The sequence below is a fragment of the Bos indicus genome, chromosome 1, assembly GCF_029378745.1.
Source record: "Bos indicus isolate NIAB-ARS_2022 breed Sahiwal x Tharparkar chromosome 1, NIAB-ARS_B.indTharparkar_mat_pri_1.0, whole genome shotgun sequence".
Lineage (NCBI taxonomy): Eukaryota > Metazoa > Chordata > Mammalia > Artiodactyla > Bovidae > Bos > Bos indicus.
In genome coordinates, this window is record NC_091760.1 from 108,079,605 (window position 1) to 108,107,593 (window position 27,989).

The 27,989-nt window shown below is 42.9% G+C and overlaps 1 protein-coding gene and 1 pseudogene across 1 annotated transcript in view; both read right to left on the reverse strand.

The window, feature by feature from the left end:
• The window catches only part of SCHIP1 (schwannomin interacting protein 1), a 179,151-nt gene extending 151,515 nt beyond the window's left edge, over positions 1–27,636 (reverse strand). Inside the window, exon 1 of the mRNA XM_070792492.1 lies at positions 27,578–27,636. The gene's annotated coding sequence lies outside the window, so the exon portion shown is untranslated. The remainder of the gene's footprint in view (positions 1–27,577) is intronic.
• Positions 10,026–27,571, reverse strand: LOC139184033 (cytochrome c pseudogene; annotated as a pseudogene).
• Positions 27,637–27,989: the final 353 nt, after the last annotated feature.

Consider the following 27,989-nt stretch of genomic DNA (forward strand, 5'->3'; position numbering starts at 1 on the left):
TTTCCTTCTTGGGAGGTACAAAGTTGGTTCCTCCAGCAGTTCAAAAACAAGGTCTATCTCCCTTAGGTAGGTTGAATACATGGTGTGTCTCTTTTATTTCTGTAGGGCAAATGAATTGATTTAACTTATTAGTCTGTACGTGAAGCTATTTTGGAGATGGTTCCTATACACAGCTAAAATAATTTTTTTTCTTCCATTTATAGAGCTATGCTTTAATGAAAAAAACACAACTTAAAAAAAATTATCTGAAATATTTTGATTCTCTAGCAAACCATGACATTGCATTTATTTCCTGTGCTTTCCTCACTAAAAATGAAATAGCAAAATCTAGGCAAAACTCAGCTCATCAAAGATAGCTCCAATGACCTATTTTCTAAACCTGAAACCAGGACACTTGGCTTGACAAATACTACAGCACTCACAGAAACTAGGTGAATGCGTGTTTGAGATAAAGATTACCCTGAAAAATCTGTAAGCATTGGCGAAGAAAGCAAGTCTAACTGTGGCAAAGGGACAGCATCTTTATCAGAGAAAACTGACATAGAATGTGTCAGTCAGGACCTCAGCATATGGCCACACAGACTGTGCCCTGAACAGTGCCAGGAGGCTTGTGAACCCCACCTCAGGTGCCCACCAGGAGGGGCCATTTGGTTCCCTTTGCATAGATGACAGTGTCAATGATGCCCTCTGGAGTTGTTCAGTACGCAACAGTACACATAAGCTCTGGTGGGAATTCCACTGGTAGGAAATTTCTTCTCTGTTGACATGACTAGAAGAGGAAGGCTGCTGTTCTTTTCCTAACCAAGTCATACCACAGACTGGATGGCACAAACACAAATTCAACTTGTCGAAACCCTCCAGTCTTTCTTTCCCCAGACGTTTTCTGTCATCAGGTTCTACTTTCCCTAAGTTCCTAGCACTTCTTGAAATTGCAAGTCTGTCAGCAACTCTGAATTTCTTTTTTGAACTTTATTGAAGGGTATTTGTATGTGCTAAGTTGCTTCAATCGTGTCTAATTCTTTGTGGACTCTGTAGACTGCAGCCCGATAGGCTCCTCTGTCCATGGGATTCTCTAGGCAAGAACACTGGAGTTGGTTGCCATGCCCTACTCTAGGGGATCTTCCTGACCCAGGATAGAACCCACATCTCTAAGTCTCCTGCCAACTGGGAAGTCCACTGAAGAGTATACATTACATAAAAGGATGTTTAGGAAAAGCTGGGAAATTTTGTAGACACACTGCCTGAGCGGAGGGAAGCATTACAAGTGATGGGCACTGAAGCCCACTTGCCCATCACTTGATACAGGTTGAAGTGCCGAGAAAGTGTATACCTTAGGCTTCCCTGGTGGCTCAGTGGTAAAGAATCTGCCTGCCAAAGCAGAAGACGTGGGTTCTATTCCTGGTCTGGGAAGATACTACATGCCACAGAGCAAGGAAGCCCATGTGCCACAACTATTGAGCCTATGCTCTGGAGCCCGGGGACCTCAACTATGGAGCCCATGTGCTGCAGCTACTGAAGCCTGCATGCCCTAGAGCCCGTGCTCTGCAACAAGAGAAGCCATCACAATGAGAAGCCTGCATACCCCAACTAGAGAGTAACCCCCAATGGCTGCAACTAGAGAAATCCCCCACATGGCAATAAAGACTCAACACAGCCAAATATGTATATATATATATATGGAAGTGAAAACTTCTGGCCACTTCTTGACATAACACTGGAAGCACTCTAAAATTTGAAAGTGGCTGCTGGCATTGTCAGTGTAATGTGAGCAAGAGGAATGCACTGGAAAGTGGAGGGAGGTGGTGAGGTGGGACAGGAGAGAACTCTTCCAAGAGACTTGACTCTGCCTCTGCCTCTGCCTCTGCCCAACTCTACATTTAGGGGCAAGGTGGTCCCTGCAGCTCTTTGGGCCACTGGCCTCATCATGAAAGGAGAACTGTATGAAACCATCAGATGCCTCCAAGGGTCAGGCAGGTGAGGCAAATGAGTGAGGCTGCCAGCAGGGGCAACAGGAAGTCACAGGTTGAGCCGCTAAATCACTAAACAGCACAGAGCCATCTGAATTAAAATTCAGGACAAAAAGCAGGTTTATCCTCATTGGAAAAGACTCTGATGCTGGGAGGGATTGGGAGCATGAGGAAAAGGGGACGACAGAGGATGAGATGGCTGGATGGCATCACCGACTCGATGGACATGGGTTTGGATGAATTCTGGGAGTTGGTGATGGACAGGGAGGCCTGGCTTGCTGCGATTCAAGGGGTCGCAAAGAGTCGGACACAACTGAGCGACTGAACGGAACTGAACTGATCCTCAGTTTGGGCTTCCCTGGTAGCTCAGTGGGTAAGGAATCCACCTGCAATGCAGGAGACCTGGGTTCAATCCCTGGGTTGGGACGATCCCCTGGAAGGCATGGCAGCCCACTCCAGTATGCTTGCTTGAAGAATCCCCATGGACAGAGGAGCCTGGCCAGTCACAGTCCATGGGGTCACAAAGAGTCGGACATGACTGAACAGCTAAGCAGAGCATACATCCTCGGTTTATCCCTGGATCACCCCTTGGACCTCTGCTCTGAGACCTACATCCTGAGAATGCTAAGTCCATATGAAATGAGTTAAAGAGGCCATACATCTTAGCTTGTACAGGACAGTCCTGCTTTATATCTGCTGTCTTCGCATAATTATTAATGGCACCCTCCCTTACTCGCAATAGTGCCCCAGTTTCCATGATAAATTACCTGATCATCCCAGTTAAGGGGGAATCATCAATGACTAAACGTAAACTTTGTGGAGCAGTATTTCCCAGATCTGTCCAGACCTTCAAACGAAGTTAAGCAGGTTGGGTGGCACTGTTTTATAGGTTATTAGTCTAAATGAATTTCCAAAATAGTGCAACAAAAATGGTTCAGTAAAAACATTATGACATGAATTTTAAAATCACAGAAAATACAGGAGAGGTTACCAATTTATGAAAAATGTTAAACTTCACTAGTAATCAAAGAAAGGCAATTTCAATCATAATGAGGTAAAATTTTGCCTGTGAAAATTATTTAGAATGACAGTGTCAGTGTCAGAATGGGTGTGATAGAAGGAACACTCATATATGTTTAGTGGGATTATAAATCGGCTGAGATATTATATGATAACATCTCTTAAATGTCTTTACAATATTTATACTCCATGATCTGTTAATCAACAAATGTTTATTGAGCACCCATTACATGCCAGGCACTGAGAGATAGACAGGTAAAAGAAATAAATGCTAATTGCCCTAAAATGAAATTTCACTGTTGCAGAGAAAAAGACATTACAGAGGGGAAAAAATGTAACAATTTGGATTACAGTTTGTAATAAGTGCCATTCTAAAGGAGATCAGTCCTGGGTGTTCTTTGGAAAAAATGATGCTAAAGCTGAAACTCCAGTACTTTGGCCACCTCATGCGAAGAGTTGACTCATTGGAAAAGACTCTGATGCTGGGAGGGATGGGGAGCAGGAGGAGAAGGGGACGACAGAGGATGAGATGGCTGGATGGCATCACTGACTCAATGGACGTGAGTTTAAGTGAACTCCGGGAGACGGTGATGGACAGGGAGGCCTGGCGTGCTGCGATCATGGGGTCCAAAGAGTCGGACACGACTGAGTGACTGAACTGAACTGAACTGAACTGAATAAGTGCCCCCAGAGTCACTGGCTATGACACTGAGAGAGCATGGAGGTAGTGGATGTGTTGGAGGAGGAGCAGGAAACAGGTTGGTCAGCTGAAGAGGGTGAGAAGAATCTAACAGGCAGAGGGAGCATCTTGGACAAGGTTTTGAGGTTGAAAGAAGCTTACCACAATTGAGTAACTGAAAGGAAACCACTGGTTGGAGCAAGAGAGTTCAGGGAAAGTGGCAAGATGAAGTTGAAAGGTGAGCAAAGGTTGCCATGAAGATCTTTATCCTAACAGCTACTTAGGGGTTGTAAAAACAGATTTTTTTTTTGACACTTTCTCCATGGTGAAGAATTGCGTGGGGACAGGATACAGCAGGACAAGAGTGGATGCAGAGAGACGAATTAGGAAACAAATATAGCAGTCCAGGAAAGAGATGGATGTGGCTTAGGTGAGAGTTGGGGAGATAGGGTGAAATAGAAATACTGAACATATATTTCCATGATAGAATCAACTGGATCTGGTGACTGAATAGATGGAGGTAGTGAGAGAGAGATGTCACTGACAGTTTCCAGGTTGTTATCACAGGGAATTTAGTGCAAAGGTTATGTCTCTTTACTCAAATGGGCAGTTAGGAGGAGGGTATTTGGGCAGGGGAGCAGAAAGAAGGAAAACATTGACTCCTTTTTGGACATTTTCTGTTTGAGATGGTATAAGACATACAAATGGAGATCACAAGAAGGTATTTGGATATGTAGGACTGGAACTTGGAAGAATGATCTGGGGCTGGTGATGTAAATATGGGAGTTGCAGCATATAGATGTGAAAGTTTGGTATACGTGACATTGGAGACAAACAGAGAGAGTGAGAAGAGAAGTCTCCAGCCCTGAGGAACTCCATCATTTATAGATCTTAGGTAAGAAGAACAGGGTTTGTAAGAAAAACAAGAAAGAGAATGGGAGGGGAGACAATAGTTACTCTTTAAAAAATGTAGCCTAAGGACACAGAAACGAGGATCTGGATTTACACATAAAGATGCTCATTGTGGCATATACAATAGTGAAGAATTAGCTTCAACCTAAATGTCAAAAAATTGGAAGATGTTTAAATACATTGTGACATATTCATTCTGTGGAATAAATGCAGTCAAGTAAGATGCTTTTGAAAATTATAACATTAAATGAATAAAGGAGGGTATACTATTATACACACAATGTGATCCACATTTTAAAAAATTAAATGGATATATACCTAGAAAAAGATGTAGCCAAATGTTAATAGTGGTTAACTCTGGAAGGCAAAATTGCAGGTGATTTTTTAACATTTGTATCTATTTGTATTTTTCAATTTCTTTACAATCATCATGGAATAGGTTGTAACATTTTTTCAAACTAGAAAATAAATTATGCATATTTATTTTATTCAAAATGAATGATTCTAAATTTGTTACAGAATCCCATAAAAATGATTGTTCCAATGAGATAGATTTTATTTATATAAATTCTGTGATGAATCTTCATATAAAATAATTTTAGAGTTTCATAAATTGCTTGTTTAATAAATAATAAGCAAATAAAAATAAATTTGACTAATTAATAAATAATGAGTAAATAAACTCCAGGAGATAGTGAGGGACTGGAGGCCTGGGGTACTGCAATCCGTGGAGTTGTAAAGAGTCATACACGACTTAGTGACTGATCAACAACAAAATGGCTTATTAATATAAAATTTTTGAATATAAGATTTTCTTTCAAAATATAGACTGAATCAGCACACTTCTGAAAAAAAAGTTTGAGACCATAATGAATGGAATCAGGGGCTGGCAAACTTTTACGGTAGATGGCTAAGTAGTAAATGTTTTTGACTTTGTGAATCATATAGTCATACTGAATGTTACTTATTTTTTTTCCTAAGCAACCCTCTAAAAATGTAAAAACTCCTAATTTTCCAGCCATACAAAACCAGGTTGTAGGCTTGATCTGGCCCACAGACCATAGTTTAATGAGCTCTGGAGTAAAGGATGAATATGCTAAGAATAACACATAACGGACTTCTCGGGTGGCCCAGTGCTTAGGAATTGCCTGCTAATGTACAGGACACAGGTTTGATTCCTGGTCCTAGAGGATTCCACATGCCAGGGACAGCTGGACCTGAACACTGCAACTACTGAGCCCATCACCTAGAGCCCAGTGTTCTGCAGCAAGAGAAATCACTGCAATGAGACACCTTTAGGCAACAAAAGACAGCCAGCGCAGGCAAAAAAAAAAATAAATTTTAAAAATTAAAACAAACCAAAACATTAAAAAAAGAACAACATATAACTACTTTCTCATTAAAAACTAACATAATATTGGGATTGAATGTTCAATTATTAAAATCCTAGAACCCGTTGGGATCTATTTTCAACAGGAAGCAGAATAAACAGAAAAGATCCAAAAGTGTGTCTAGTGTGTGTGTGCTCAGTCGTGTCTGATTCTTTGCAATCCCGTGGACTGTCTGTGGGATTCTCCAGGCAAGAATACTGGAGTGGGTTGCCATTTCCTTCTCCAGGGAATCTTCCTGACCTAGGGATTGAACTTACATCTCTTGCATCTCCTGCACGGGCAGGCAGACTCTTAACCACTGGAGTCACCTGGAGCAAACTTTAAAAAGAAAGTCTTTATCTTTTTTAATGGAAAACTGAACCTGTGCAAATACATCACGAAGTTGGTAGTTTTACCTAGAAAGTAAAAGCTAAAGAAAAATTTCTTATAAAATGAATCTTTTCATCATTCTATAATCTTAATTTTTGGTGCCATGAGGGGAATGTTGCTGTTATATCCAGGAATCTATTCATTTGTTCAAGTCATAAACCTGGGAACCATCCTTGTCCCTCCCATCTGTGCTTCACGTCCAGTCACCAAAAGATGGAGCTTCCCTGGTAGATCAGCTGGTAAAGAATCCACCTGCAATGCAGGAGACCCTGGGTTGATTCCTAGATCCCGGATTGATTCCTGGAATCTGCAACATATTTATTCTAAGGTTATATTATTTGAGCTTCTCTGGTGGCTCAGATTGTAAAGAATCTGCCTGAAATGCAGGAGACCTGTGTTCAATCCCTGGGTTGGGAAGATCCCCTGGAGGAGGGCAGGGCAACCCACTCCAGTATTCTTGCCTGGAGAATCCCCATGGACAGAGGAGTCTGGTGGGCTACAGTCCATGGGGTTGCAGAGTCAAACACGACTGAGCAACTAAGCATAGCATAGAGTGCTGTTAATGCTCCAAGCAGATCCGTGTTCCTGGCCCCTACACCCACCCCCCAGCTGCTGTGAATATTGGCTTATGAAGGCTCACAGCTATCTTCTATGGTGCAATTTATCCCTCTGCCTTCATCAGGCCAGGAATAGACCGTCTGATCCACATGCTACTTGGCATTTCTCCTGCCCCATCCTGCTCCTCTCACTTTCTTACAGGCTTATCCCTTAATAAACCCCTTGATATGAAGAACTGACTCATTGGAAAAGATCCTGATGCTGGGAAAGATTGAAGGCAGGAGGAGAAGGGGACAACAGAGGATGAGATGGTTGGATGGCATCACCGACTCGATGGACATGAGTTTGAGCAAGCTCTGGGAGTTAGTGATGGACAGGGAGGTCTGGCGTGCTGCAGTCCATGGGGTTGCAGAGTCAGACACAACTGAGTGACTGAACTGAATTGATCTGAAATCACCTGTACGCAAATCCCTGTCTCAGACTCTGTTTCTAGGGAACCTGACCTAAGACGTCAAGATCCCATGATTCTGCTTCTTAATATATTTGGCTTTCTGACCACTACATCTGCTTGGAGAAAGGAAACAGGACTGGGTTATTCTTATAATTTTATTCTAATCCAGGAATACATTTCAAAATTTACTGTATGACATCAATAACTTTTATGAATACCAGGAAATAGTTCTTATAAAATATGTAGTAATGATCTGATAAACAAAAACACCCATAAAGACAGACAAAGAGCATAGGAGAGATTTAGCTTTAGGTTGATATTACTAAATAGAATTATTGCTCGTATTATTTGCACTAGTGAGTGGAAGCAGCTGTATCTCCAATATTATCAATTTTGCTAATTGTTATTGATTATATTTTAAAAACTGTACTAATAACCAATAGCCTATAAATAATCTTTTATTATAAGGCTTTTCCACTTTATTATACTGTAATAGTTTCCTTGGTCCTTAATATGATGTGATTATTGGCTGACTTGGAAGAATACCTTTATTAGAATATGCATATGTATTCAATTTATCTTCTCAATTACACCTACATTAAAACCTTCCAAATCAAGTTTGCAAAAACAGACAAGCAACAGAGCCTATATGGCTTGTGATCTCCTGCACTATTGCATCTGGTTAATGATGACAATAACCTTCAAGAATAAGCACTGAATTAATCGGAGGGTTCTGTGTGTGGCTCCCAGGGAAGTGTGCACTGCAGTCCAAAGGCTGGATCCAGAGCAAGGTGAGAGCTGGAAGCATGAGGAACACAAATCCCCTGCAACATCCAGGGAGATGGTATACAAAAGCACAGAGTTTCACCAATAGTAACGTAACTTTTTCACTCTTTCCTCTAAAGTGATTTTACTTTTCTTATTCTGGAAGAAGGAAATCAGCTGCTTCTCTACTTTCTCAATGAAATACATTTTGCTTCAGGTTATTCATAGTTACTCTCAACTGACAAATCTATTATGAAGAACAAAGTCGACCATTCTTTGGTTTGATAATCACTGAAACTGAGTGTTTAGTGCTCAGGTAGCCATTAACTCAGTTGGTAAAGAATCTGCCTGCAATGCAGGAGACCCTGGTTCGATTCCTGGGTCAGGAAGATCCCCTGAAGAAGGGATAGGCTATCCACTCCAATATTCTTGGACTTCCCTTGTGGCTCAGCTGGTAAAGAATCTGCCCACAATGTGGGAGACCTGGTTCGATCCCTGGGTTGGAAAGATCCCTGGAGAAGGGAAAGGCTACCCACTCCAGTATTCTGACTGGAGAATCCCATGTACAGTCCATGGGGTCACAAAGAGTCGACAACAACTGAGTCACTTTCACTTTTCAGCCATTTTCAGTGAATAAATTGCTCATCAGCAGAGACTCAAATGCTCTTTTCCTCTCCTCACTTATTTCTTGTGTTCAAAAGAAAACAAAAGAGAAACCTCTGAGTATGCTGTTATTTAAATAGAGGCAAGTCCAGATTGCTCCTGGGAATCCCTGGGATTCCCAGATGGTAAAGAATCTGCCTGCAATGCAGGAGACCCAGGTTTAATCCCTGGGTCGGGAAGATCCCTTGGAGAAGGGAATGGCTACTCACTCCCGTATTCTTGCCTGGAGAATTCCATAGACAGAGGAGCCTGGTAGGCTACAGTCCATGTGGTTGCAAAGATTCAGACACGACTGAGAAACTCACACACACACACACACACACCAGGTTATTCCAATGCCTATAATGAGTCTATTTCCTGGGAATTTCTTTTCACTCTCATCAAATAACTTCAATGAATGATAGTCACATTCCTCAACCTGAGCATGGGCATCTCAGACTCCTGAGCATGGGCTCAGACTCCTCTCCCACTCTCAGTGGAAGAGTCAGGCTCTCCCTCATGTGGATCTGGGCACAGGGCTAGAGGGTGGCCGGGTTGGTCTGAGCTGGCAGGGGTGAACAAGGGACAGAATCTGGGACTAGACTCCTGTCTAAGGCACAGTCACTTGGCTACCACCTCCAGGATTTTGTCGTACTATGTACCACCTCTGGCTTCCCAATGAGTCAGCAGGTAAAGAATTCTCCTGCAACGCAGGAGATGCAAGAGATGAAGGTTCAATCCTGGGTTGGGAAAATCCCCTGAAAGAGGGAATGGCAACCTGCTCCAGTATTCTTGCCTGAAAAATCCCATGGACAGAGGAGCCTGGCGGGCTACAGTCCATGGAGTCGCAAAGAATAAAACAAGACAGCATGCACACATACCACCTCTATTCCAACTTATACAATATTTTACGCTAAATCAATTGTTGTTCAATTACATTCATTCAAAGGAGAAACTTTATATTACTATGATAAATGGAATATAACTATTATGTGCTGAAATAGAAGTAAAGTATACACATATGACATTTTATCAACTTAAAATTAATTTTAACACCTCTGAAATTGAGATGTATCTTAGAATTAATGGCATCTTACAATTATAATTGGCAACATCATATTTTAGTAGCACATAAAATAATGATGTGTTTTACTTATAAGTGATGTATTAGATTTGATGAAATATGTAAATTCTATAAAAACAATGTTACTGAACTTTTAAAAATGAAAAGTAAAAGTGACAAATGAAAAACAGAATAAATCAAACTGACTTATAAAATGTGTGGTTGGGGATTTCCCTGGTGGTCCAGGGGCTAAAACTCTGCACTTCCAATGCAGGGAGCGCAGGGCTCCATCCATGGTCAGAGAACTAGATCCCACATGCCACAACTAAGAGTTTGCATGCCACAACTAAAGATCCCTGCATGCCACAACAAAAACTGAAGATCTCACGTGCTGCAACTAAAACCCAGCACAGCTAACAAATAAATAAAACGTATGGTTGAATATAAGTTTCTTGTTGATTATAATGGAACTTTGGATCAAACTAACTAGAAATCCAGTTAGGATTTCTAGTTAGGATTTCAGACAAAAATAACGATCCACATCAATGAGACAAACCTGTTAGTTTCTATATTAACCCACTAACTTGCATTAGGACATGGCTTATGTGCATGCTTGCGTGCTAAGTTGCTTCGGTAGTGTCTGCCTCTTTGCAACCCTATGGACTGGAGCCTGCCAGGTTTCTCCATCCATGGGATTCTCCAGGCAAAAATACTGGAGTGGTTGCCATGCTCTTCTCCAGGGGATCTTCCTGACCCAGGGATTGAACCTGCGTCTCTTATGTCTCCTGCATTGGCAGGTGGATTCTTTACCGCGAGCACCACCTAGGAAGACCAAGGATGTGGTTAAGACAGCTCAAAAATATTCAACTATTTAATCTGCTATATTTAAGTGTACATATACATACTCAGCAACTTTAGGAAGTGGTATTTCAACATATCACTTAATAAAACACAGAGGTACTTGTAAAATTCAGTATGTGGGAGTCCTTCCCTCTTGGTTGTCTATGCTTCTAATGGGCACTGCTGAGGGTTCCATTATTGAGGGCTTGGAACACTTATGATTATGCCTGAGCACCGCACCCCTGATTTATGAGGTCTAAGTAAGCTTGATTCCCAGGACAGTACTACATTTGTCTCATCCTAAGCAATATTCTCTGTGAAATTACAGGTTTTATGCGTGCATTCCCTTCTGCAAAATATATATGAATGTAAAAACAAGACTGTCAAAAGACATTTGTCTGAGTATCACCTAAAAATTACTGTGTATCACACTTTGGGCAACACTCATCTTGATGGAACACCAAGTAGAAAGTACTCAGCGGAAATGGGGACAGTTGGGTTACAGCTAGAACCAGGTGGGTCAGGTGGGGCGAAGAAGGCAATCAGGAGGCAAAAGTCCTGCAGGAACTGTCCAGGACCTAGACCTCTGGAGAAGGTCCTGGAGTAGGGAGGTGCTACCTTCAGAAGACAACAGCATTCATTTTTCCATTTCTCTGTTCATTCATTGAAATATCTACCATGTGCCAGGCACTGTGCTGGGTTCTGGAAAGAAAGAGTTGAAAGAGGTCAAACAGTTCACAGCGTAGAAAGGAAATGAACAGCAGTGATTACAGTTGGGTTTCAAAATATTAGGGTGGGTGTAGACAAAGAGTCCAGTGAAAAAAAGTATTGGAACAGGGCATTTAACTCAATGTGGACCACCCAGGGAAGTCTTCCAGAAGGAGTGATGCTTGAATTGAGTCTTGAGGTGTAAGTGAAAGTTGCTGAAATCCTCCAGATGCCAAATGATGGAAGGATACCCCATCTCAGGGAACAGCGTGGTCAAAGTTCAGCAGTTTGTTAAGAAAGCATGATCTGTCACCCACAAATGAGAGATGTTAATATAATTGGAAAAGAGAAAGTGAATATCAGAGGATGGTAGAGAAAGAAGCTGAAAATGGTAGGAAATCTCAAGCTGGATGTGAAGGATACTGAACTTGACCTTGAAGTTCACAGAGAGACTTGAAGGATTTTAAGCCAGAAATGGCTGGATTATATGTGTGTTTTGTGTGTTGACTGATGTTGAGGAAAAGTAAATTCTGTATTAAAACATAACCTGAAGGCCTTAGCCAGAGTGCTAGACAGTCAGCACGTAGAGATTTGTATCATGTAAAAAACTGAAGTATGATCAGGACACAGGACTGTGGGCTGCTGAAAGGGCGTGAAAGGGCAGATGATTAGCACTGCGGATGTGAGGTGCTGAAGGAGTCCCACATAGGCAGGAGAAAATCTCCCAGGTGAGAATAAGAGTTTGTGAAGAAAGGAAGAGGAAGAGCCAGTGCTAACTTTCACAGTGAGCCTAGAGGGCTGGCTGAACCTCCAGCAGATGACAGCGACAGGGAAGGCTAGAGAGTGCTGGAGGCATTCCCTCTGTATATCCTGAGATAACCCATTGTGTCAACTTTTATTTATACATCTACATTTTATTTATATATTTCTTTTTTTAAAAAAAGTGTTTATTGTGGAAACACTTCAAACATTTACATAATCGAATAGCACAATGAACCCCATGTATCCATCACCCAACTCTAGCAATTATCAGCCCACAGTAGTCTTATTTCCTCTGGATTATTTTGAAGCAAATCCCAGACATCATACCTTTTTAAAACAATGATCTTTATCCTTAACCCAAACCTGTGTCAGAATCATAGGATATGGCGAACTTTGTACTGTGGCTAATTAAAAAATACTGAAAATTCACAAATACAGAAGCAAAGTCTACTCTCTAGTAAAGAGAAATTAATAATAAGACGATATGAACATGATGTTATTTAGAGAAAGGGGTATTTAGAGAATAAACCTCAGTTATTTAGAGAAAGGGGTAAAACAGAATAATTTAGAAATAATGCTCATCTGGTAAGCAAAGATACTAGTAAAATCCTACAACCTGAATTAAACTAATGAGGTTAAATATATGAGCAGTGTTCTTGCCTGGAGAATCCCAGGGACGGGGGAGCCCGGTGGGCTGCCGTCTATGGGGTTGAACAGAGTCGGACACGACTGAAGCGACTTAGCACCATATAAGCAGGAAACAGAAGAAAATTGATTTGAAAATGTGTGTACTAAAGCACCAAAGAAATAAGCTATTAAATAGGAAAAGCAGAAAGACCTGGGCTGACGGTGGGATAGGGAAACAGATTAAGTGTAAGTTGGAATATAGCGTAGCTCATTTAAAAGAGATCCCAATTAATTCCTTCATGCAATAATTACTGAGCGCCTGCCACGTGCAGGGCACCATCATGTCTCTGGAATGTCACCGGCCTTTAGTAAACCATCTTCGCTGCTTAGAGGAGGTAACAAGTGACCTGAGGGCAAGCAGCTGCGTGTACCTGATTCTGCCTGAACCTCATCCAGATTCTTTATTAAACACCTGGCTTCTTGAGAAATAGAGGCAACTGGAAGGGGTTCAAAGGAGTGGAAAAGAAAATAATTAGAGGAAGAGGTTGGTTTTAACAGAAGGATCAAAGGAACGAAATATTGGGAACTTGGCTAAGCTGGGGGCTCAGGGTAAAAAATGAGCTATCTGAGGCATGTAAAGAGTGAAGTTACATAAGAAATATTGAGGTGGTGCAGAGGGCATAACGGAGAGCCTCGGACAGAGGAAGAGAGGGAAAGGCAGCTGCCAGGGGCAGGATAAGGCACTCAGGAGACCCAGGGCTACAGACAGCACATTCTGACATCAAGTGGGACTCTGTCCAATGGTTACAGAACGTGGGCACTATTTTTAACCTTTCAACTTTAGAAAAGAAAGTGTTCTGAATCACTGCTAACCCTGATGAGCAGCATGGGAAGGGAGAGGAAAAAGTATTTTCTCTCAAATGTAATTCATAGATAAGTTCTAATGCTTCTCACTCCCATGATGGTTTCTCCAGTCAGCAAAAGTCTTACCGGGGATGGCAGAGCAACAGAGTATTAGTTCTCTGGTTAATGTTTTACCTTTTCATTTAAGGTCTTAGTGACCTTATTTTGGCAACTTTTTTGGTTCTTGATCAGTTTCTTTCATTCAGACTCTGGGTCCTTATTTTGTGGAAGGAATTACTTTTTTTTTTTTTAATTTTAAAATACATCATAAATACAAATCAGGGTCTACAAGCCTTTATGTAGAGTTTAAAGAATAATGATGACGTGAACACCAGCATTTCCCATCTCTCCAATTAAAGTCAGATCCTTCTTTGAGGCCCTCTGGGTATCACACCTTGATCACTTTTCTTCCTCTGTCTCTTCTTTCTATTCCTCAACATTATCCTAAAAGTTAGCTTAACCTCTTCCTTAACATTTTACAATAGGGTATGATCCAGAGCTTAGCTAAACTACTCCAAGCTATTGCTGCCTCAGCATTCAATGTTTTGGCTAAGAGGCCTGTGACGGGGGTCGGGTGGGCTTAAACTGACGCCAGCCCCTCATGTCATCAAGCACATGCCCTGAATGACAGCCTGCAGACTCACAGCAAATGTGCACTCCTGATATAACTCCCCAGCAGCCAGTGATACATCGTCTTTCACCTCCCAGGGCTTTCCCCTTGGGCACCCCTTAGATAAGACCCCCAGGAGCTTACCAAAAAAGTGAAAGCAAAGTCGCTCAGTCATATCCAACTCTTTGCAACCCCGTGAACTGTAGCCTATGAGGTTCCTCCATCCATGGAATTTTCCAGGCAAGAGTACTGGAGTGAGTTGCTGTTTCCTTCTCTAGGGGATCTTTCCGACCCAGGGATTGAACCCGGGTCTCCAGCATTACCAAAACCCTGCTCTTTTTGGTTCCAAATACGGCTTATTACTGTCATCATATCTCTGGTTGTATCATGGTCTCACGGTGGGCTCTTCCCCACTCTCAGGACAGCACTGCTGAAGGCCAAACAGACTCAATTCTTTCCACAGAGGACAGAAAAATTTTAAATATAATTGAGTTCATGACATTGGCTACTCACGTTGCTTAGACAAGTAGGTGGATGAACCTTAAGTAGCACATCACTACACTGAAGTTGGAGATGTACTTTATTCTTCCCTGTGGACAGTGTTCTGGAAGAAACTCTCATTCAGTACCCCTCAGAAATGCCATTGGCGATTCCACATATCTGGGGGCAGGGACTTCCTGCCCCAGCCCTGCAGAAGCATCCGTTGGGCAGCAGGCCTGGTGCAAGGAAGTGGCACAATGAACTGCATTTCCCTTTTCCTTCTGACCCCTTTCCTGAGGCTGGAGTCACCCGTGCATGGTCCTCCCTGATCACACTAAAGCTCACCAAACACTTGGCCACTGCCCGAAAGTTTTGCCTCTGCACCGAATCTCAGTCCCCTCACATCCAAACTCGTGCAACTGGACCAACCGGGGTTTGTCAGGCTCTGGACCACCTCTGCTGGCAGCCCCAAGCCCCTCCCTTCCTCCCAGCACCACATCAGCAAGGTTTTACCGTTTTTGGTGACTTGGCTAAACAGGCCAGGGGGTTCATCCTATATGACCTTTCCTATGTTCTTTAGCAATTCTAATTGAGGCCAGGGTGATTATGAATTTTAAATAAGTGAAAGGATCAAAGCTGATGAAGACAAGATGCAGGCAGTTTTAAACTTTCTGATTTTTTTTTTCCCCCACCTCCCTAAGAACAGCTTAAAGAGGCATGAAGTCATGAAGTAAGGGATCTGGAAACTTCTACTCAGCAATTTATACTAGGTTTTTACAAATATAAGACATTCCATTAAGGCTAGGTAACACTCTGGTATTTCTAAAATCCTGTGAAATTGGTGTATCTCAGTGGAGACATAGGGTATTAGAAACTGATGTCTGAAAATTATTGCTATAATATCTAAAATTCCCTCTTCTCTCTCTTTTTAATTCCAAGAAGTCCAAGATCTTATGGGCAGAATATATGGCTTTTAGCAAAAGCTGGCTCTTGAGGTTTGAATTGGCTCAGGCTCGTTCTTCTCTGTTTTTAGATCCTCTCTAGTCATTCATTCAATAACAAACATTTACTAAACATCTAGTAAATAAGTGTCAGGTACAGTGCTAAACTCTGGAATTTCTAAGAAAAATCCTGACATTGGTACCTCCTTTGGAGGGTGGGCAGTTTGAAGAGCTAATAGAGAAAGAGATGCAGATAAAGAAAGAAAAGCAGTAGTGTTCTAGGTGTGCCAATGGGAGCATTCTCAGGAGCCAATGGGGGCAGCATGGGGACAGTTATTAATTCAGGGAGAGAGAGAAGTAGGAATTGGGTGAGGTGGATGGTTTGTTTTGCAAGAGGCTAGTCAAGGCTATGGTTTTTCCTGTGGTCATGTATGGATGTGAGAGTTGGACTGTGAAGAAGGCTGAGCGCCGAAGAATTGATGCTTTTGAACTGTGGTGTTGGAGAAGACTCTTGAGAGTCCCTTGGAGTGCAAGGAGATCCAACCAGTCCATTCTGAAAGAGATCAGCCCTGGGATTTCTTTGGAAGGAATGATGCTAAAGCTGAAACTCCAGTACTTTGGCCACCTCATGCGAAGAGTTGACTCATTGGAAAAGACTCTGATGCTGGGAGGGATTGGGGGCAGGAGGAGAAGGGGACGACAGAGGATGAGATGGCTGGATGGCATCATTGACTCGATGGACGTGAGTCTCAGTGAACTCCGGGAGTTGGTGATGGACAGGAAGGCCTGGCGTGCTGCGATTCATGGGGTTGCAAAGAGTCGGACACGACTGAGCGACTGATCTGATCTGATCTTAGGGAAGCCATGAAGACCTTGAACTGAATTATGAATTACACTCTCAGTGCACATCAGAGTCTGAACAAACTTTTGATCAACTCTTTTTCAGAAGCCCAAGAAGCTGACCTTGTCCAAATTCACACGGTTGGGACAGGATTTGTTAATGTGTAGCATTTGCTGTTTCCCTTCCATTCCATGGTCCTTCTTCCCCCCTTTTTGCAGCCGGCTGTGAAGGGCCACTTTTGCTGGACCATGCTTGTACCCAGAGGTGAAGACGAAGCTGCTTCTTCGTTGGTATTTACAGTTCAGTGAGACCACTTGCTTTTTTAATTCCTAGGTGTTTGGTTTGTATAGACTGGGTGTTGGGTTTAAATAATTCATTTGGGGGTGGTTGTTGGTCCTACCCACTTTCTCTTTCTCTTCTTCAGTTTCATCTCAAAATTGGAAGGCAAGATATGAGTCTGTGAGTGCCTGGCTCCACCAGCTCTAGCTGGAGCCTGTGGTGTGGTGTTTCACCTTTCTGCATCCAGTCCCAAGTGTTTCTTTGGTGATACCTCTCTCTGCTCTGCGGACACAAGATTCTGGTGGAAAGACCACCACCTGACTTTCACACTCAGTGGAGCCGTTCACTGGTACGAGGTGGCCTGAAGCCAGCTGCCTTTCTCTTCTGCTCCTCCACCCCTTCAGCTCAGCCTGGGGGCCAGAGTGCTTCTCCCCCCAGCTATTGGAGAAGTACGTTCTTCTGCAGGTGAGCTAATGGGTTTCCGTGTTGTGCTTTATGGATCTCTGCATTTGCAGGGACATTGTGGGGGCAGGGCAGTATGGTGGCACTTGCCATGAGGGGACAGGAAGAAGAGATAGCCATGAGCTGAAAAAAGAAGATACCAGCGAGGGGAATTCTCTAGAATTTTGGAAGCTGAATTGCCTCTGTTGGGGAGTAGCTGATGCACCTGAAAACTATTTGCAAGACTTTACTGCCCTAGTAAAATTAGTACTGAAATGCCTGGAATCTCTTCAAGAGATTGTGATGTTCACTTAATGTTCCTCTTCTGGCAGAAAAAAGGTGAACTCGGTTATTCATGTGATTAGGCATCAGTTGTGTAAAATGATGTATGTAGGCTAATTCCTATTGACCCTTCAGAGAGAGAAATCACATATTGTTATTCAAGTAGCGCATGTAATTTTATCTCTTTTTATAAGCCCAAATCAAATAGATTACTTCCCTGAGCTATGAACAACTTGAAATGCACATAGATCTTCTAGGTTAAAGTGCAAGAGGATAAGGACTTGCATTTGAAAGAGCAAAGTCTGTAATTTGGTGCCACAAAGATTCTGTTAAATGGCTATAGAGGAGACAGGCAGATTCCAAAACTGTAAAAATTTTAAAGGAGAAATAAAAGATAACAGGGTTTCCCTGGTGGCTCAGTGGATATGAATCTGCCTGACAATGCAGGAGACATGGCATGGTTCCATCCCTGACCCTGGAAGATTCCACATGCGGTGAAGCAACTAAGCCTGTGTGTCAGGATTGAGCTTGTGCTCTAGAGCCCAGGAGCCGGAACTACTGAAGCCCGTGTGCCTTGGAGCCTATGCTCCGCAACAAGAGAAGCCACTGCCATGAGAAGCCTGTGAACAGCAACTAGAGAGTAGCCCCCTTTCACCATAACTAGAGAAAAGTCTGCACAGCAACAAAGACCAGCATAGTTAAGTTTAATCGCTCAGTCGTGTCTGGTTCTTTGCTACCCCATGGACTGCAGAACACCAGGCTTCCCTGTCCTTCCCTGTCTATCCCTGTCCATCACCAACTCCTGGAGCTTGCTCAAACTCCTGTCCATCACGTCAGCGATGCTATCTAACTATCTCATCCTCTGTCGTCCCCTTCTCCTCCCTCCTTCAATCTTTCCCAGCATCAGGGTCTTTTCCAAGGAGTCAGTTCTTTGCATCAGGTGGCTAAAGTATTGGAGTTTCAGCTTCAGAATCAGTCCTTCTGATGAATATTCAGGACTGATTTCCTTTAGGATTGACTGGTTGGATCTCCTTGCAGTCCAAGGGACTCTCAAGAGTCTTCTCCAACAACAACAGTTCAAAAGCATCAGCTCTTCGGTGCTCAGCTTTCTTTATAGTCCAACTCTCACATCCATAAATGACTACTGGGAAAACCATAGCTTTGACTATACAGACCTTTGCTGGCAAAGAATGTTTCTGCTTTTTAATATGCTTAAATATGCTTGAAGACCCGGCACAGCCATAAATAAATAAATAAATAAATAATTTTAAAAAAGATAACATGGGGTTGTCATGGGAAAAAACATTTTATATTTACTTACTTAAGCAGTCTTCTTGAAGGTAGAAATATTGGCTTAGCTAAAAAGTTCGTTTGGCTTTTTCTATAACATATTATTGAAAAACCTGAATGAATCTTTTGGTCAACCCAATACTTCTCAAAACCATTACCGTGACTCCCCTGCCCAGGCCACTATTGTATCGCCTCTACTCTGGATTACTGAAATAGCTGCCTGTTGAATCTCCCTGCTTCACCTCTGACCCTCACAGTTCACTCACCTCTCAACCAAAATTATTTTTTAAAGATCATCTTTTAAAGCTTACAGTTCTCCACGAGCTTGTCACTGTCCACAGGATAAAATTCAAGCTTCTTACCCCAGAGACTCCTCAGGCTTTCTCAACAGAGACAGTATGTGGAGGACAGGAAGAGCAGGACAAGTCTTCTTGTGTGTGTCCATCCACAGCAGTGCACGAAGTTTAGCATCCCTGGTCCTGCCCACAAAAGCTAACAGTGCTGTCCTCGACTCTGTATTTTGCATCCAAATCACCAGCTGCATATCCTCACACACCATCTAGGCAGGGGAAGGAGGGTGGCATCACCCCCAGCTGAAAATCCCCACTAGGCTACCTGATCTGGCGCCTGCCTACCTCCAACCTCAGGATCTCCGCATGGGCTCTTTTCTCTGCCTGGACTGTTCCACTCCCAGACTAGCCATGTTTGGCTCCTTTTCCACATTTATGTCTTATTTTAAAATGTCACCTCCTCAGAAATATCATCCCTGGGTCACCTCTTCTAAAATAGCAGTACAGAGTCACTCTCACTATGTATACTTATCACGATACACACTTTTCTCCTTTGTTTACTTGTTTATTGTCTGTCTCCCCTCTCTAGAATGTAAGTTCCATGAGAACAGTCTGTTTTGTTTGCTGCTATACCCCCAGAGCCCGGGGATAAATTTTTATAAATATTTGTGGATTGAATAATAGATGCCATAAGGTTATTTTTCATTTAACCACATACATAATACATACTGGGAAGAAGCAGAAAAGCATTATCAAACTCATTTTTTAGATAAAGTACCAAGACACTAAAAATAACAAATCTCACACTGAATATTAGTGATGGAGGGAGGAACAAAACCAGAAATGCCATTGCCGCCTTATTAAGTCACAGTGGATTATTCAGGACATGGTGATCTGTTAGACAGGTCACAATGAAAGACATATAACATAGAGTTGTTGGTGTTGTTTAGTCATTTAGTCATGTCTGACTCTTTTGTGACCCCTTGACTGTAGCCCACCTAGCTCCTCTGTCCATGGGATTTCCCAGGGGAGAATACTAGAGTGAGTTGCCATTTCCTTCTCCAGGGGATCTTCCCAGCCCAGGGATAGAACCTGTGCCTCCTGCATTGGCAGGCGGATTCTTTATCAATGAGCCACTAAGGAAGCCCCTGTAACATACAGAGACATACATAATTAATAAATTCTCTTGTTTCCACCACTTTGAGGCTAAATGTCCATTGTGGCTACTACTATATGTATATTAACTGGATTTCATTTTACTTTACAAGCTATTATACCTTTTCAAATGTAGCCTCAAAAATTTAGATTCACCCTTTGGAGAAGGAGATGAAAAAGGAAATGTTTTATTATTTTCTGTGAAACAAGTCTGAAAACCCATCTCTCATCTGATTCTGCTACTGCTACTGCTGCTAAATCACTTCAGTCATGTCCGACTCGGTGCGACCCCATAGACGGCAGCCCACCAGGCTCCCCCGTCCCTGGGGTTCTCCAGGCAAGAACACTGGAGTGGGTTGCCATTTTCTTCTCCAATGCATGAAAGTGAAAAGTGAAAGTGAAGTCGCTCAGTCATGTCCAACTCTTAGCGACCCCGCGGACTGCAGCCCACCAGGCTCCTCCATCCATGGGATTTTCCAGGCAAGAGTACTGGAGTGGGGTGCCATTGCCTTCTCCGCATCTGATTCTAGTAGCTGACAAAACTGATCCACGAACAAGGCATCACATGCGACATAGCAAACACGTGGCAACTGGGTTCTCTCTGCACTCCTGCATCACAGCAGGTACAGCTCACAATCTTAGTACCTCCTCTTGCTGAGCACCCATTCCATATGGGACTCTCAACCGAGTGTTTCTGGCAGCAACTAGCAATGAACTGGAGTTGACATACAAGTTAAACATCTATTTGCCAGCCCTAGAAGAGTGGAAAGAGTAAATCTTTCCAGATCAATCTGAGTGTGAATACCACATTTGCTCTCTGTCACGTGTGAGATCTTGGTTACTCACTCTCTTTCTGTTGGTCTCATAATATCAAACTTGTAGGGTTGTTGGGGAAAATTACAAATAATGGCAGTAAAGTGTTTATCACCATGCTTGTTGCAATTAGAATTTGCTAAATAGTAGCATAGGTCTGTGGTGAGGAGAAGGCTTTGTTTAACCCCCAAGAACAGAGAGGAGATATTATCTTGGAAGGCAGGAGGTGGTGCAGGTAACTGGAAACAGTAGATTGAGACTGAGTGTTGGACTAGATGAGTGGTTCCTAAACAAATTGTACATAGGCCCCAGCTCAGATCTACAGGTCGGAAACTCGGGATGGATCCCAGCATTGTGTGTGTTAACAAGCCTTGCTGATGCATGCTCTCTCTAGTTTGGGAAGCACTGCAGTAGGGAGAGGGAAGGCAGAGGATGGATAGATGTGGTAAAGTCAAACAAGAAGCATGTGTGCTTACCTGGTGATTAATCAGAGAGGAAACAGGAAGTGCCTCCCCTAAAAGAAGATGTGGCCATGAGTACGCCCCACCCTACAGCCGCTTCCACAGGCAGGATAGCAGTTTGCTATAACCAAGGACAGACTCGGAGCTCACCGAGAGAGAATGGGTTTGTAGTACAAAGCAAAGGAATAGCTTCCCAAATGCGGCCCAGATGCAGGGAGACCACAGACTGGAAACTGAAGGCTCCTTCTCTGAGCAGAGGAAGGTGGCCCTTGTTCTTGGTGGTTTCAAGTGCAGCTTTGACTGAAGGCAAACAGCTGATCTAGACACTTCCTCAGGCTCCCCCAGCTTGGTAATTTCATGAAAGAATTGCATCTGACAAGCTCAAGGTGCCTGGGGCCAGTGGGAAGGAGGGGGCATCAAAGATGTGTCAAGAGATCCAACTCCATGGGGATTTCTCTGCTCCACCTGCTCAACCTAGACCATTGCATTCCGCCATTCCAACTCTTTCTGCCAGTATACAGACACAGAAGTACGTCTGCTGCTAAGTCGCTTCAGTCATGTCCGACTCTATGTGACCCCATAGACGGAAGCCTACCAGGCTCCCCCATCCCTGGGATTCTCCAGGCAAGAACACTGGAGTGGGTTGCCATTTCCTTCTCCAATGCATGAAAGTGAAAAGTGAAAGTGAAGTCGCTCAGTCATGTCTGACTCTGCACTTCCAACTTTCCTGTTCTTCCCACAACCACGTGTATGAGTATTACTGTCTTTCCCAGGAGGCAGACCATGGACCTGAGGCTCAGATACATAAAGGAACTAGCCCAGAGTCTCACAGCTACTTTAAGTGGCCGAGGGTAGATCCTAAACACCAGTGTCCTGACAGAGGTGGTGTTAATCCACCGCTAGAAGATTGGCTACAGGGGTGACCTACCCTTATTTGGGTTAAAAATGACAGCTCTCAATTCCCAGCCAATGCACGTGCTGTGATTTGTGTTTCCAATGGAATGTTTCTGCTGCTGCTGCTATTTATCATCACCTTTCTAAGCTGGTGGAAGGAATGTTTTCAATTTAACATTGTGTCCTACACACAGCCCCATTGCAGGTATGGCAACCCTGATCTTAAATTGACAGCAGTGAATGATTAAAACTCTGAGAGTGGCACTAACCATGTTCTTAAAGACAGCAGTGGGAATGTGTTAGGAGATTTTACTGAAAGTTAGTAATTGGTTATTACTGAACCACTTATAATATGTGGCTTCTAATAACAACAACAACAAAAATCCATTAAAAATGCTGTTTAAACTTGCTTTTGGATAGACCACCTTTATTGAGATTCTAAGGTGGTTACCCTTGGACTGCAAGAAGATCCAACCAGTCCATTCTGAAGGAGATCAGCCCTGGGTTTTCTTTGGAAGGAATGATGCTAAAGCTGAAACTCCAGGACTTTGGCCACTTCATGCGAAGAGTTGACTCATTGGAAAAGATTCTGATGCTGGGAGGGATTGGGGGCAGGAGGAGAAGGGGACGACAGAGGATAAGATGGCTGGATGGCATCACTGACTCAATGGACGTGAGTTTGAGTGAACTCCGGGAGTTGGTGATGGACAGGGAGCCTGGTGTGCTGCGATTCACGGGGTCGCAGAGTCGGACACGACTGAGTGACTGAACTGAACTGAACTGAAGGTGGTTACCATTGTTCTTCTCGCATATGGACTATCTTTGTGTGCATGCGTGGTTAAGTTGTTTCAGTCGTGTCCAACCGTTTGACACCCTACAGACTGTAGCCCGGCAGACTCCTCTGTCCATGGGATTCTCCAGGCAAGAATACTGAAGTGCACTGCCATGACCTCCTCTAGGGGATCTTCCCTACCCAGGGATCAAACCCACGTCTCTTATGTCTCCTGCATTGGCAGGCAGGTTCTTTGCCACTAGCACCGCTTGGGAAGCCCATGGATTATCCTTATACCATAGGGAAACAACCAAGTATTCATATCTCTGAACACAAAATAGGTGGAAGTGAGTTTGATTTAAGAAAAACTTCTGAGCAATGAGCCTGGTTAATAATTAGGAATGGATTTTCTAGGGACTTGGGCATTCTTTCTTGAAGGAGGGTGGGGAGAAGGGTGGTAAAGTAACAGGGATTCTAAAGTTGTGCTAAAGAGCTGGTTTCTGCTCTCAAAACTCATTTCCTCCTCTGCAAGGAACAATATAGTTTCCTAAGTCATAGAGAAAATAATGAAAAATAATATTTATGGAGTCTCTACTGGATTCCAAGATTCCTCTAATTTATTTATGATCTGTGATTTTGTTTTTAATTATCTGAAGTCTTAGAATCACATAGTTTATACATTTTTGTTGATTGTATATCTCCTTTAATGTTTCTAACAAGTTGGCCAAAGCACCATTGCCAATCACATATGATAATTCTACAGTTATATGTGTTTTGGAATAGCGATTTAAAAGACAGTCCTGAATTATAACTTTAGTTTGACTTAGTAAAGAATTCAAAAGCAAAGTTTGCCACTATAGCTCATGAAACTAAATTTTAAAAGCATGTGACCTTGTGTGTGTACTAAGTCAATTCAGTCACGTCTGACTCTTTGTGACCCTATGGACTGTAGCCTGCCAGGCTCCTCTATCCATGAGATTCTCCAAGAAAGATTACTGGAGTAGGTTGCCATGCCCTCCTCCATGGGAACTTCCCAACTAAGAGATTGAACCCACATCTCTTATGCCTCCTGCATTGGCAGGTGGGTTCTTTACCTGCCACCTGGGAAGCCCATGTGACCTTGCTTGCTTGCTTCCTTGCTGAGTTGCTTCAGTCATGTCTGACTCTGTGCAACCCCATAGACAGCAGCCCCCAGGCTCCCCCGTCCCTGGGATTCTCCAGGCAAGAACACTGGAATGGGTTGCCATTTCCTTCTCCAATGCATGAAAGTGAAAAATGAAAGTGAAGTCGCTCAGTTGTGTTCGACCCTCAGCGACCCCATGGACTGCAGCCTTCCAGGCTCCTCCGTCCATGGGATTTTCCAGGCAAGAGTACTAGAGTGGGGTGCCATTGCCTTCTCCACATGTGACCTTACAGATCACCTATGAAATATGAAAAGAATTAAATATTCTTTATATGCTTTATACATGAACTGCACTAAAATGCCTTTCATTGAATAAAAGGCAACATTTTAGATACAGGGGATTTTAATTGAATTGGTAATAGTTAAGACCAAAAAGATAGAGTGGACATTACCAGCTTACCTTCAGCCCTTGCCTTTAGCAGGCTAATGAATATAACGTGAAACACAGGTGAGTCTTGCTGTTCTATGACACAGTGAAGGGATATCCTCCATATTTAAATATATTAATGTAATCAGTTATATAAACTTAAATGTAAAACCAGTTTCCTATAGGTTTTGAGATGGCATTCACCATCTCTATGAAGAGCTGAACACTACTCATCAAGTCCCATCATGTCTTTAGAAGGGGACAACAGAGATAGTACTTGCTGGACTAGCATTAGTATCAAAATTCAAAAAGCTGATCATATTAATTTAACCATGAGTCAGTCTATATAAATCAGGACTATCCAAAATAAATATCCTACCAGATATTCATGATTGGAACGCTGCTATATGAGGTCTATTTAAATGTGGTACACATAAAAAAGCTCATGAGACATTTCTGTTTTGTAATAAACAAGGCAATGCACAACTATTACTCATTAGTAGCTTTTTGGGGATAAACTATTAAGTCTGCCCTTTCTGCCATCTTTTTAATGCCCGTGAAGATCATTTTTGTTCCACGAATGTACTTCTTGGGATTCTCCATATACCCCATCAGTGTCTCCTCTCCCCAAGAGATGCCTTTGTTTCTGTTGGAATCTGTGTAAGAAAATCCAGGGGCCTGACCTGTCTTTTGCCCAAAAAGACCATGGAGATTTGGCTCAATCTTGTGCCTGCCTCCCTTATCCATGGTATGGCACTGGACACACTTCTGAATAAAAATCTTGTCCTTTTCAACATTATCCATGTTTAGATTGTTCTCTTTTCACAATGTCCTGCTCTCCAAGTCCAAGGACATGCAGGTCTGAGCCTATGTCCTGGTAGGTTCCTCTAATTCTGATGACGTTGTTAATTATTTACTCTCTTTAGAAATAAGGAAACCAAGGTTCAGACTGGCTGTGTAACTTGCTTAAGGTTATGGAATAAATGGAGGGAATGGAAAATTTAACCCAGATCTGCTCAGTTCCAGCTCCAATGGATCTTTCCATTTTACTGGAAAGTCCCTCACAGAAATGCCCCGTTTAATGGTGAGGAAACCGAGGCACAGGTAAAATAAATCGCTCAAGAGATGTCCTCTAGTTGATGTGTGATTGAGGGTCAATATGTGAAATGTTCAGGAAGCCACATCTTTTTTCCTTTTAACACTTTGATTTAGCTTATAAAAGATCACAGTATGTTACTTTTAGAGATTTTCCAGCTTTGGGGATGAGACTTTGTTTTTCTTGGCAGTGTTCATATTTGAAAGCAGTATATTCGACACTGCTTTCTGGATTTAACTTGAAACAAATGAAGTAAAATTATACTCACACTCCCTGCTCTCTTCCAAATTATGAACTCAAAATTTAACTTTCTGCTCAGGACATCAGCTTTTCGGCAAGCTATAATTCTCACTTTGCCCAGCCATCACAAGTGAGAAAAGAGGAACTCTTGCACTAACAAATCCCTGTTGATAAAACAAACCTTTTTTTCATGGACGTTCTGTCTTTAGAAAACAAGTAGATAGAGCACTTGTTAGTTAATAATAAAACAAATTCTTCAGTGACTACTCAGATGAATGAATATTTTTTAGAGGCATGGGGTATGTAAGGAATTTTAATCCAGCCTCCGGGTTCACTCCCCCACACAACAACTGTAGAGAAACCACTGGCCTCTGAATGATGAATGGCCTCAGACTCAACCAGGAGGGAAGACAAGCCCAATCCTATCATTTGGCATCACTCTTTTTAAAAATTCCTGGGTGGACTTCTATTTTGGCTGTAGCTGACGAATGGGCTCAGTTAAAGAGCTTTGCATACATTGTAAAATGACCATCAAGTGTTTCTCCTTTTATGCCATCCCGTCTCTTTTCACCCTATCCACAAAATCCCAACCCCAATCCCCAAATACATCTCAGCCTCTAACAGACACACTTCTACTACCACATCTCTAGCTGTTAAAAAGTTCTATTCATTAATTTCAAATTAATATCTTAGGGGGCTCCAGGCCATGGGAGAAAAGAAATCAGGAAACTGAATTAGTAAATGACAGAGCAGTAAGCAGCTTAAATGAGACTTCTTGCAGCTCTTTGCCTGTGGATGACACAGAATTTCTGAGCTTAGAAAAGCTCTTTTCTCTGCAGGTGGTACTGTGGGGATACCGGAGATGCGGTTCCACGATCATAGATCACAGTCTTATCCATTTGTTTTAGTCTCTACTGCAATACTCCACACAGGCATCCCCACCCCCGCCCGTGATCTGTGCAGTCAAATCCTACTTGCTAATCAGCCAGGCTGAATGAAGGGTTAAGGCTGCAGCCTTCCATGCCAGCAGACGCTGCAAACATTTCACGTTCACTTTCTACAGTCAACCCTGTAGCTCCATCTCCTGTAAAGCCTTCAGCATTTGCAGAAGTATTATTTCCTCTCACCTCTGTCTGGCTTAGACTTGCAGCTGACCAGGTTCTATAGCTTAGAAGTCCAAACTCATCCCTGCAGGGTCTTACCTAGAGTCTGTCCCTCCTCCCCTGCTTGGTCCTGGAAAGCCTCAGGGCCTCCAGTAACCTTGATGCCGCCTCCCCACTGGAAGTTGAAAGCATCCTCCTTGGCTGCATTACTGCACATTTTCCTAGTAAGCTTTTTTTTTTCCCTTCAGCTCAAACTTCTTCAAACAACACCATTTCTATTGACCCTGAATTTCTCTAGCCCTCTGTAAGGGCATTTCCAACTGGGTAGGCCAGAAGAGAGACTGTAGAGGGCAAATTGGGGAAAGAAGGTTTGGAAACTCACCTGCACAGCTGCGAGGAGAGGAGCAGACACAGGATGGGGCTGCCTGCAAACTTCCCAGGGACCATCTGCAGCCAAATCTCTTGGCCTTAAAGCGACAGGGCGCTTTTCACCATATAAGGAAAACAGTTTCACTTGTCTGCTTTGGGACCCGTTTGGGCAAAGCAGCTCCTTTGCTGGACATTGCGGAGGCTTAAACCAACTGGGAAAATCTGGAGCCTGTCAGTTCAAGAGGATCGGTACATAGTAAGCAGCTTGAAAACTGCTGGATAAGGTACACGAACGGTATTTGGCAGGCCATTTTGAAGACTGGAAAACCCTTTACCTGGGGCTTGCGCCCTACAGAAAGGGTTTACCTTGACTGGGAAGTCTGCCTCAGTGACAGGAAAAGGGCTCTGCTCAAGTTTGGCTTCCT